Below are 12032 nucleotides of genomic sequence, written 5' to 3' on the forward strand. Positions count from 1 at the left end.
AAGTGATGAAATAAAATATAAACAAAAGAAAGGTTTTCAGAAAAAAAAAAACCACCACTAATTTTCTCAATTCAGTTGTCTTGAGACATTTGTAAACACTGAATGGACCTCACTGGGGCCTTCCTCTGGATTATCTCTTCTGTTCCATTAAAAAAAAATCTATCCTTTAACCAATGCCATACTTTCTTTGTTATTACTGTAGCCTTACAGTTGTAAGAATCAAAGAAAGAAGAAAGAAACAGGAAAGGTGGCTTGACAGCTAAAGACAGGTTTATTAACTTCACCTTCATACAATGGGCCCCAGTAAAACAATGGGCCTTAATAAGCACATTCCTTTCCCTTCAGGTGCACTAAGAGAAGTTAAAAGCAGACTCAGGGAGTATGCCTGCAGCTGCAGGAAGATGTATGGGAACAGACCCAAAATTCTCCCTCCCAGATAAGCACAACAAAGAAACACAGAGGCAGTCCAAATCTCTGATAAACTCTCCCGCCCTAAATCCTTAAAAACTCTTAGTCTGTAAAAACAAAACAAAACAAACAAACAAACGAAAAGAGTGCCTCTAACCTAACTCGCCCAAAAACCCCTCTCAGGTGTATTTTTCTAAAATAAAACTGGAAAGGCCTATGCATTATTTTTTGTTAGTAACTGTTACTGCTGCTATGAGGATAATAATTGAGCAAAATGTTACAGTAACTGAGATTTTCTGTCTGATATTTTACCTTGAGGGTGTTATAGTATATAGTCCTACTGCAAATAGTAGAGTGAGTAAAGCAATTCCTGCAAGGGTGGCATAGTAAATAATTTTTATTAAAAATGTTTTAATATTTGGCTTAAAAGGAGAGGTAGAGGCCGGGCATGGTGGCTCACGCCTGTAATTCCAGCACTTTGGGAGGCCAAGGCGGGCAGATCACGAGGTCAGGAGATCCAGACCATCCTGGCTAACATGGTGAAACCCAATCTCTATTAAAAATACAAAAAAATTAGCCAGGAGTGGTGGTGGGCACCTGTAGTCCCAGCTACTTGGGAGGCTGAGGCAGCAGAATGGTGTGAACCCGGGAGGCGGAGCTTGCAGTGAGCCGAGATCACGCCAGTGCACTCCAGCCTGGGCGACAGAGCGAGACTCCGCCTTCAAAAAAAAAGGAGAGGTAGAAATGAAAAAAAGTATTTGGTGAGGTAGGGGTGAGATTGAGTAAAATGGGTAATTTTTACTCCATTACTTATTTTTTATGATTTTTTATTTATTTACATAATATTTAGGACTTTTTCTGGGCTGTTAGGGGTTGCTTTCTTAGCTTTTTAGGCTTTGATTTGAGTGTGATGTATCCGGGAGTTAATTTCTGTAACAGATATAGTTTAAACTGCAGCAAATAATAAAAATTGAAAAACATTAGGCCAGACTAGAATTTAACAACAGGTGAGCTACAGTTTTTGAAACATAATTTTCCTTTTTCAGTTTCCCATTTTTATTAAAAGACAAATTATGGTAGGATTCATTTGCTTTATTATACTTGGCTTAATTATTTATATACAGTGCAGCAAGAATTTGCTACTAGGCCTTTTAAATTGGCTTTGATGGAACTTTGTTTCATGGAAGGAATTTGAGATAAGACTTTTAAAAGCCAAGCCTAGCCATGGATTTGTACCATTAAATACCTATGAGTTGGGCAAATTTTTTTTCTTGAGGTTCTAAGATCACTTGGGATTCCTGGCCTGTTAGAAAGTGACATTCTTTACTTACCATAGATTAGAAACTCTGTACAGGGACTGTGTACACAAAATACGAGGTCAGTTTTTCAAGGGTTTTATTGGCTATATAAGTTCTTTGATTTTTTTTTAAATTTTTATTTTATTTATTTATTTTTATTTTTATTTTTGACATGGAGTCTCGCTCTTTCACCCAGGCGGGAGTGCAGTGGTGCTATCTCGGCTCACTGCAAGCTCTGCCTCCCGGGTTCACGCCATTCTCCTGCCTCAGCCTCCTGAGTAGCTGGGACTACAGGTGCCCGCCACCGCGCCCGGCTAATTTTTTTTTGTATTTTTAGTAGAGATCGGGTTTCACCGTGTTAGCCAGGATGGTCTCGATCTCCTGATCTCGTAATCCACCCGCTTTGGTCTCCCAAAGTGCTGGGATTACAGGCGTGAGCCACCACGCCTGGCCAGTTCTTTGATTTTTTAAAGGAGAGCATACCATTCCAGTTAAAGCCTTGGTAAAATAACCAGTTTTTTTTTAATTGTGTTCTGTTACAAAAGAAAACAGGTTCTTATTGTGCTTATGCAAACAACTATATTGTTGTAATGTAAGAATACTTACAACTAGTTTTTAAATTTTAGAGGAACTAGGCAGAAAGAAACAAACACACTTTAAATTCACTTTACAGGAGTATACTTTGCTTAGTTGTTAAAGGCTGTAGCTAGCTTAAGACAAGTTTTCTTGACTTTGAAAAATAAAATAAGGATTAGCAGTGTTTTAAGCAAAAGGTAAAACTTGTTTCTGTTTTTTATTAGTTTAGTCCATTTTATTAACTTTTGTTTTGCTTGATATTTATAAACATTTTAGCTTTTCATGAGTTCTGTACATTTTTTGTTGTTGTTGTGAGAAACCTCCATTTGAGAGCGCTTGTTAAGGTGACACAGCTTGATTATAAATCGTGTTTTGAAGAGAATTAAAAGAAAATAACGATTGTCTGTAAATAACAAAATGTCTAGTTTGGATACAATTAGAAACACAATTGACAAAGAAATTTGGTTATTTCTGTGGCTTACAATAACCTAACATAACAACTTTAATTGTGATTAATAGCACATATTTGGACACGAGAACTTTAGACATACCATACAGTTTTGGAACATATATTATTATTCCCTAAAATATAACCTATTAGACCTCATTTTTGCAATTGTATGTACCTAAGCATGTTAAATAATTCTGTTTACCTCTTTTCCAGATGCTTCAGGGGCCCTGTGCAGTACCCAAAAGCCAGGGGTTAGGAAAGACAACCTTGACACTAAAGTTTGATTTTGGGAAGTGTATTAATTATGTTTAAAATTTAAAACACTTGACATTATGAAATAGAATTTTAGATCACCCTAAGTTGGTTTTTGTTGGTTTGTTTTGTTTTGCCAAAATGATGAGTTAAAAATTTGGAAAAGCAAAACCCATTTATTAGCCTTTTTATTACATGAAAATCCTGTTTAAGAGAGAAAGTTAAATTTTACCCTTGCATTAGTTTGCTAGTAACGTTAATCCGAATTTTAACGAAACCTTATAGACAATCCTGTTTAATTTTAACCAGTTTGACCATGAAGCGAGATTTTTATATACCTGTTAAGACCCTTGACAAGTTTTGCTAAAGAGTAGATTAGCATTTTAAGAAAACTTTGTGGTGCTTTAATTTTAGTGTTTAATTTACAGAAAAAAAAAAACCCATATAATACCCTTTTGAGTTTAGTTAATATGTTTACACAGGTTTTTTTGCAAGATTAATTTTTACAATGTTTTCATAATTTGCTGAAACCATTCACTTTATTTTATTTAATTTTAAGACTTTTTTATTCTTAAGAAAAATGTATATTTTTATGCCTTCTTATAATTTTTAACTAAAAACACTTTTTACTGTTTTTATACACCTTGCACCCAAATCCATGTTTAGTAGCTTTAATTACATGTTATAATGGTAACTTTTAGCAATTTTTAACTTTCATGTATAACCTGTTAAGTTTTTTAAATTATGTGCTAGATGCAGATGAAGTTGGACTTTTTCCAGCATAGTTGGGGGCATGGTTACTTCCATACCTGTCTGGCCTTACCAATTGTGACACAGGCAAGTTGACAGTTTTTAAAGGCTAAAGAAGCAGGTTACAACCTTAAAACATTTAGCAAACCTAATATCTGACCTGCATAATGTAGACCACATTTTTACACCTTGAAGACATTAGTATTTTACCAATAATTCGTAAGATTGTTTTTATTTTTAAATATTAAAGTTAGGTGAACTGAAAGGTACCACAACTTTTATTTTTGCCTTAAAGATGTTTGATTTAAGCACTTATTTTTCTTAGGCCAATTAATTAAAGCTTTTTTTAAATAGACATTGCACACATAACACATATATAACCACACGGGCAACAGAAGAAGATCTAGTAGTTATAAGATTTTTTATTTGGTAATTTCCCAGTTGGATTATTGGCCTTCAGGTGAGGCCCTTTAAGAACAGAGCTAGGAATACAGTTTCCAGGGCCTAATAAACAAGCATAGATTGAAGACAAAGACAGATTTCGAGAGGTACTTATTTATGTCTAATTCCAGGGATTCCATAAGGAAAACAGAGATTTTTTCCAAAATGGGATTTGTGATGCCTTTTCTGTTTTCCCAAGGAGTCCCAGGCCACCAGAAGTCATTTTAGGGTTTCTTATGCATGCACCAAGAGTGTGGCAAGACAGAGTGGAGAAAAGGAATTCAGATGACTGAGGGAAAACGTTTTCCAGGAAAACAAGATTTATGAAGAGATAAAGGTCTTTTGAATATAATTATAGCTTGGATATCCATTTTAATTAAGCTGAGCACTCTTTTTTTAACAGGCGGAGGTTAGAATTATATAAATGTTATGCCAAGTTAAATTAAAGGATTAGGTTATGTGCAGGAATTCCCTGTGAAAAGGAGAGGGATTTTCAGAGAAAGAATCCAGATGCTGTTTGATTTGTGACAGATTAGACATGGAGAAAGGGACATGAACATGAGCAATGCCTTTAAATCTAGCCACTTCCCAGAGAGGGAGAATGGCAGAGGTTGTCTGACTGGTTGGAGTAGTTTTTGAATGGGTAACAGGTGGAGAAGTAGGAGGGGCAAGGTTAGGGGCTAAAGGCTTGGGGACAGGAGGGGCTGCTGGGGCAGAGGGTTCACACGGGCAATGAGCGGGTGCAGGGGGTTGAGAATACAGAAGGGGTTCATCTGCAGGGTTGAAAGGAATTTTGGAGAAAGGGGTTTTAGGGGAAGGAGAGACCTGGGGAGGATTTTTATTAAGAAGAAGGATTTTATGAGGGGTGAAAGCTTGACATAGGGAGGGTCGGGATTTAAGGTAAAAATAAAAAAGACTGAAAATAGAGAACCTCTTGCCATTTGCCATTCCTCGTTATGAAGTTGGTAAGGTCCCTGATAGTATGAAAGTTAAAGGTTTCATTTTTGGGCCATTGGCTGTCGTTATCTAATCTATATTGGGGCCAAGCCATTTTACAGTAGAAAATTAAACGCTTTGGCTTTAGGGTCCCCGTAAACCAGGTTTGGTGAGGTTGCAAAGAAGACAGCCCAGAGGGAAGGACGTAGGAATGTGGGATTGTTTGTGACCCATGTGAGCTGGTGAGAGGAGGCCGAGTGTGTCTGTTTTGTTCTAGGCATCCCCAGACAGAAGACAGGGACCCAGAATCCTCTTTCTGAAAGAGGACAGTTAATCTGAGAAGAAACTGCACATCCCCAAGATTTCCTCTAGCTTAGTCCCACTGGTTCTCTGAGGACCAGGATGGCAGGCCAGACTTTCTCAGGTACCAGGAGAAAGCCAGGAGAAGGCAAATTTTACCAGCCGGCTGAATTAGTGTCCAATGTTGGATGTTCCAGTTGGAATTGGTAAAGGGCCTCCTAGACTGGAGCTACATGAGGAAGAGAGAGAGAGAGAGAAAGACAGAGGAAGAAGGAAGAGGGAGCAAGGGTTAGGGAGTGAAATATCCACTGCAGGTCGTTGGTGGTGGAATCCTGAGACCTGAGGGTTTTGAGAGTCCACTGGGGAGTAGCCCCGGCCTGAGCCTCACAGTCCCCTTCAGGTTAGTTGTCCTCCTCACGCAAATCACTTGAAAAGTGAAGTGAGAGAAAAGATGGGGTGGGTGGCTAGAGACCCTCAGGATCCAGGAGTTAACTCAGGATGAACTGCCATTGCCCACTGCTTCTTGGGTTGCAAGAGAGCCTTTGCCCCCAACACCCATCCTGGGTTTTGGCACCAAATGTAAGAATTAAAGAAAAAGGAAAGAAACACAAAAGGTGGCTTGACAGTCAAGGCACGTTTATTTTAGGGAAAACAAACCTGAGAGGAGCTTCTGGCCGAGTTAGGTGAGAGGCACTCTTTCTTACAGACTAAGAGCTTTTAAGGATTTAGGGCGGGAGAGGTTATCAGAGGCTTGGACTGCTTTTGTGTTTCTTTGTTGTGCTTATCTGGGAGGGACAGTTTTGTATCTGTTCCCATACCTCTTCCTGCAGCTGCAGGCATACTCCCTGAGTCTGCTTTTAGCTTCCCAATCTTAGTGCACCTGAAGGGAAAGGAATGTGCTTATTAAGGCCCACTGTTTTACTGGGGCCCATTGTATGAGGGTGAAGTTTGGCAGTTACCTAAGATACTCCCACCTCCCCCACCACCACCCCAGCACCCATACCCAAGCTGTTTTATCTGTGTTTTACTGTCTGCTCTTTCTGGCTGCTTGTTGTTAAAACATAAGTGATTTCCTTGAAATGCATGAGGCTAGAAAGGGAGCTGGAACTTAAAGTGGCGATGTTTGTCCCAGATGACAGTGCTCCTGCTCTGTCGATAGTAAATAACATAATTGGGTTGTGTGATTCCTCCAACTTCATTGTCTTTTTGGAAATTGTTTTAGAAACCTAACACAGTAGGCACAAGGTCTGTTTAAAGAAAACTATAAGACTCTAATGAATGGAATGAACGGATATTCAATTTTCAAGGATAGAAAGACTCATTATTGTCAAGATGTCAATTCTATCTTGATCTATAGATTGCCTAAAATCCCAGTCAAAATCCTAGCATGTTGTTTTGTGGATACCAACAAACTTATTTTAAGGACTAAAATATGTTTCATGTGGAAAGGCAAAAGACTAAGATTAGCCAACACAATATTAAAGAAGAAGACAGTGGGAAGACTAACACTTCCCAACTTCAGGTCTTACTATAAAGTTACAATAATTAAGACAGTGTGATATTAAAGAAATAATAGACAAAAAAGTCAAAGAAATGCAATAGACATCCCAGAAATGGACCTACAGAAATATAGTCAACCAACTTTTGACAAGGAATCAGAGGCATTTAAATTAAGAATAATCTTTTCAGCTAATTATACCAGAACAAGTGGACATCCACATGGAGAAAATGAAGCTAGGCACAGACCTTAAACTCTTCACAAAAGCTCACATAAATTCAATCACAGACCTAAATGTGAAAATAAAATTTTAAAAAACCTATGAAACACATAGAAGATACCACAGGGGAAAACCTAAGTAACTATGGTTTGAGAAAACTTTTTAGATACAACCCAAAAAGGAACATCTGTGATAGAAAAAATTGATAAGTTTGGCTTCATAAAAATGAAAAAATTCTGTTAAGAGAACAAAAAGGAAAAACGAGAAACGAGGATAAAAGTTTTGCAAAAAAAATCTGACTGAAGATGTGTATCAAAAATATATTCAGAACCCTCAACTCAATAACAAGAAAGCAATCCAATAAAAATGGACAAAAGATCTGAATAGATACACACTACACCAAATAATATATACACATTGCAAATAATAATGTAAAAAGATGATTAGCATCTTATGTCACTAGGGAATTACAAAGTAAAACAGGATACCACTACACATCTTTTAGAGTGGCTAAAATCAAAACGCCTGAAAATTTCAAACACTCAACAGGAGGCTGAAGAACAGGTACCCTCAGTCATTGCTGATTTTAATTTGAAAAAAAAATACACTCACTCTAGAAACAGGATTGTATTATTCTATGCATTTTAAATCTGGAAATGGTAAAAAAAAAAAAGTAGATAAAGAAAACACACTAAACACACTGTTTTTGCTGTGATTTGGGTAGGGGGTGGTGGTTGACTATCAAGGTGAAGCAAGAGAAATTTTAGGCTAAAAGAAGGGATCTCTATGACATTTTAGTGGTAGATGTAAGACTCTATATTTGCTATGATAAATAAAAATGTTCATTATAGTGAACGCTGATCTATACAAAGTTTTAAAAATCAGCCATGCGTTGGGTTTTCAAAAGGATGCTGAGAAAAGAATGGATTTTACAGGACTGAATGTGAAAGAAGAGGCACCAGCAAAAGAGGGTTTGTCTTAGTCTAGGTGAGAGATGAGCCACAGAGGTAGCAATGGAGATCAATTGAAGTGGAGGGACTTCACATGGGTTTTAGAGGTTGGGGTAACAAATGCTGCTGTTGGATTTCATAAAAATTGAGAGAAAGGGAGGCATCAAGTATATCAAAACATGTGCCACCTATAGCAAAAAAGTCACATTGAGCTATTATTTTTTAATAGGTTGTCAGCCCTCATGTTTATTTTATAACTTCTCTGAACCACACACAAATGCTCCTTCTTCCTTGACATCAGGGAACGCCCTCCCCTCCCCCAAACCTGTGCCCAAAACATCTATATTCATGGCAACTATGGTAAATCTTCGGTGACAGAGGCAGCATGTTCTTTGAAGGCTGAATCTAAGTGAGAATAAGGAACTGAAGGTGAGTCATTTGGGGCATGTTTGGAAAATGGTTGTGTTCACTCCTTTAAAAGGTCCCTGACACTCCCCATTGATTCAATCCCAAGAAGGTTAGTCCCTCTCTCTTCTGGACAGGAGACTTATTTCCAATACCAGGAGGTAAAAGGATAGGCTGCCATTTTCTTTTTATCATCCATAAGAAGTGCTCCCTTCTTGGGACCTCAGAAGAACAACTCCGTGAAGATAATTCCCAAGGACATGGGACCAGAGCTGGAATTTACCCACCAGCTGCCTCCCAGTCTAGGAGAAGAGCTTCCTTGTCTGTGGGTTTCCACCTTGAGCGCTGAGGTTCGGCCCACCAATCCTGGCTATGAGCAGAGTCCCACTGCCCCGGGACACTGAGCCAAAGCTGAAGAAGGAAGTCAGCTCATGAACAGCTGAGTTGATCCTGGCCATAGTCAATGAAGAGGGCCCCAACCCTCAGGGAAGTCTCTGGCAAAGCCACAAGTCAACCTTTTTTGGAATCTCAGGGTTCCTGAATCCTGCTGAGGGTCCTGTCAGGAGTAAGAACAGCTGAAAGGAAGTATGTGAATCTCCTATCTATGTGGAGAGGAAAATAAACCTCTATTCCCATCACATTTGGGCAAACTGGCACTGCCTCTTAAGTCAGTAAAGTATTTGTGGACCCGGTCAGGTTTCTGTCATCAACACAACATCCCCTATTCCTGACTTTCTGGAGTAGAGCTGCTCACATTATATTTCTTGGACCCCCGGAGTTCCAGAGGTCAGCAGGAGGACTGGCCAAGTAAGAGGGGGAATTAATGCAAAGTTGTCCCAGGTAGCCTTCCCCCAGCCACTATTGAGATTTCAAGTCCTGCTCTCAGGAAGCAAAGGTTCATGAAAGCAGTCAGGCTTTTATGGCTGAGACAAGGGGGCAGAAGTAGCTATTTCCTGTGCTCCTCTTTGACTCTTATCTTACTTCTCCCTGGTACTGAAGTGACCAAAGACCCCAGCCTCTTTCAGTGCTTTCAAATCCAGCCTTACAGATGCTCTAATTTACTCATACTGCGAACTTCCTTAAAGATAATTTATACAAAGACTTATTATTCTAAGTATGTCTGTGTATTTCTGAGGTTTTTTATAATAAACATATTTTAAGGTAGGTTTTGAATTTCCCTGTAATTGTTTTTTCTGTTTAATATGAAAAAGGGTTCCACTTACATTAGGGTTTTTGTATGGATATTCTGTTGTTCCACTGACACTTATTTCAAGAAGACTGTCTCCTGTTCTAAAGCTGCAAGTTTTAAAAATCAGTTAAGCACATGTTTATACATGTTTTGTTGGTTTTGTTTTTCAGAACTCTCCATTCAGTTCCTTTGGTCTATCTGTCAATCTCTGCACCCAAATCTCAAACTCTTCATTATAGTAGCTTTGTAATTCTTACTATCTGGTAGACTAATGACTCTTTTTCAAGTGTATATTGACTATGCTTGTCCATTTGCATGTCTTTATATTTTAGAATCAGGTGATTCACACGTGCCTTCATGTCCAAAGCCCTTTGGCAGTTTTGATTTAGGATTGCAATCAATCTGTAGATTCCTTTTTGGGAAGAATCAACATATTTAAAATATTGAATCTTCATGCCCATGAATTTATTTTATTTTACGTTCAGGTAGGTCTTTGTTAATATGCCTCAACAGCATTTTAATATTTTTGTCTGTAAAAATTTTTTGGTTAAGCTTTTTTAACCAAAAAATATTTTAACCAGCCATCAGCTGCCTCCCAGTCTTATTTGGTTAAAATGTTTTTGGTTAAATTATTTTCCTAAGATACTTGATATTTTGGTACTATAGGTTAAAATTATGTATTCTTTACTTTCATTTTCGTACTCTTTCCCTGACAAAAAACGAAGTTGATATTCTTTTGAATATTGACCTTATACTAGCAAACTGATATACTATTATATGTTGAATAAATTATCTTTAGTTGTTTTGGATTCTTTTCATGCACAGTCTAATCATCCATTAATCACTAACGCTTTGTTTCCAACTGGCCAATCCTCATTCCTTCATTTACTGCTCTTTGGATTACTACACTGGCTACTACCTCTAGTATAAAAAGTAATAGAAATACTTGTAGCAGAAACTGTAGGTTAGGTCTCAAGTTCAAACTAGAGGCTTCCAACATTTCCTTAAAAGATGTATCTGTTATAGGTTTTTCATGCATATCCTTTTATCTAGTTTGGTAACATTTTTCATATTTGATAAACTTTATGTTTAAATAATTTTAGATTTACAAGAAAATTATAACAATAGTAAGAAAGTTCTCATATGTTCCACACTCAATGCCTCCTGTTATTAACACCTTATCTTGGTAAGGTTTCCTAAAACTAACGAGCCAGTATTTATACATTGTTTTTAACAAACATTCTTTATTTATTATTGAACATACTTCAGTCACATTTTCTTACTTTTCACGAAATTCTATTTTCTATCCCAGGATCCCCTAAGGATATTCCATTACATTTAGTTATCATGTTCCTTCGATGCCCTTTGGCTGTACCGGTTGATTGAGACATTTCTCGATTTTGAAAACATTGACAGTTTTGACAGTTTCGTATGGTTAGGTAGTTTGTAAAATTGACTTTGATTGGGATTTATGTGATTTTTTTTGTCATGATTTGATGTAGGTAATGTTTCCTGGAAGGATGAACAGAGAGGTGAAGTGCCGTTCTTATCATATCATACCGACAGCACATAGTACCAACAAAATTTGTCGCTGATGATGTTAACTTGATTACCATGGCATCATCGTGCTTTTTAGCTTTATTCAGGGTAAAATTACATTATTTTTTGCCGTATGTTATACTGTCATCATGAGAAGAACAGGGAGACCCAGGACCAGCCAGTAGTCACATGAAGCCTCTGAGAGATAACTGCAAGACTCCCTGCCCACAAAGAGGAGGATCCACAGAATCCAGCTCCACTGCTGCTGTCAGTCCTGGGAGGCCCTGGGGCATGGTGGCCCACTGTGGTGTCCCCCTGACATTTTAGAGGGTAGAAAGAGGAGAAGGCTCTGCCTAGGTGAGTCTCACTTCAGATCATGAGAGGTGAAGGGACTCAGGCCCTTCCAGGCATCCCCAGGACGACACAGAGGAAGGACTGGTGAGACATCCCTCCCAAGAAACGGAAGGACACACAAATCCAGGCCCCGTTTTCACCCCTGGGAGGCCTTGGGCAGGCACCTCAGTCAGAGATGCTAGCGCTTTTCACTTCGTCTTGGGGGGCGTCTCATGGAAATGGGGACCTTGATCTGAAGAACATAGTCTCTGGACAGCAGGGGAAGGGCTCCCAGGCCATGTCAGGAATAATAACTGCAGGAAAACAGAGAGTCCTGCCCACCCCATTTTAGAAAAAGGACACCAGAGTCCTGCCTTGGGCCTGGGAGGCCCCACCCCACTGTGGGTGGATGTGATTCTCCCTCTCTTCTACCTTGCAGGTCTCAGGGATGGGAGGGGCTTATTCGGAGGTGAAAGACTCAGTTGC

At 38.6% G+C, this 12032-nt stretch overlaps 1 protein-coding gene across 1 annotated transcript in view; it reads left to right on the forward strand.

The window, feature by feature from the left end:
* The window catches only part of MAGEC3 (MAGE family member C3), a 61423-nt gene that overhangs the window by 30320 nt on the left and 19071 nt on the right, over positions 1-12032 (forward strand).

The sequence above is a fragment of the Gorilla gorilla genome, chromosome X (assembly GCF_029281585.2).
Source record: "Gorilla gorilla gorilla isolate KB3781 chromosome X, NHGRI_mGorGor1-v2.1_pri, whole genome shotgun sequence".
NCBI classification, from domain to species: domain Eukaryota; kingdom Metazoa; phylum Chordata; class Mammalia; order Primates; family Hominidae; genus Gorilla; species Gorilla gorilla.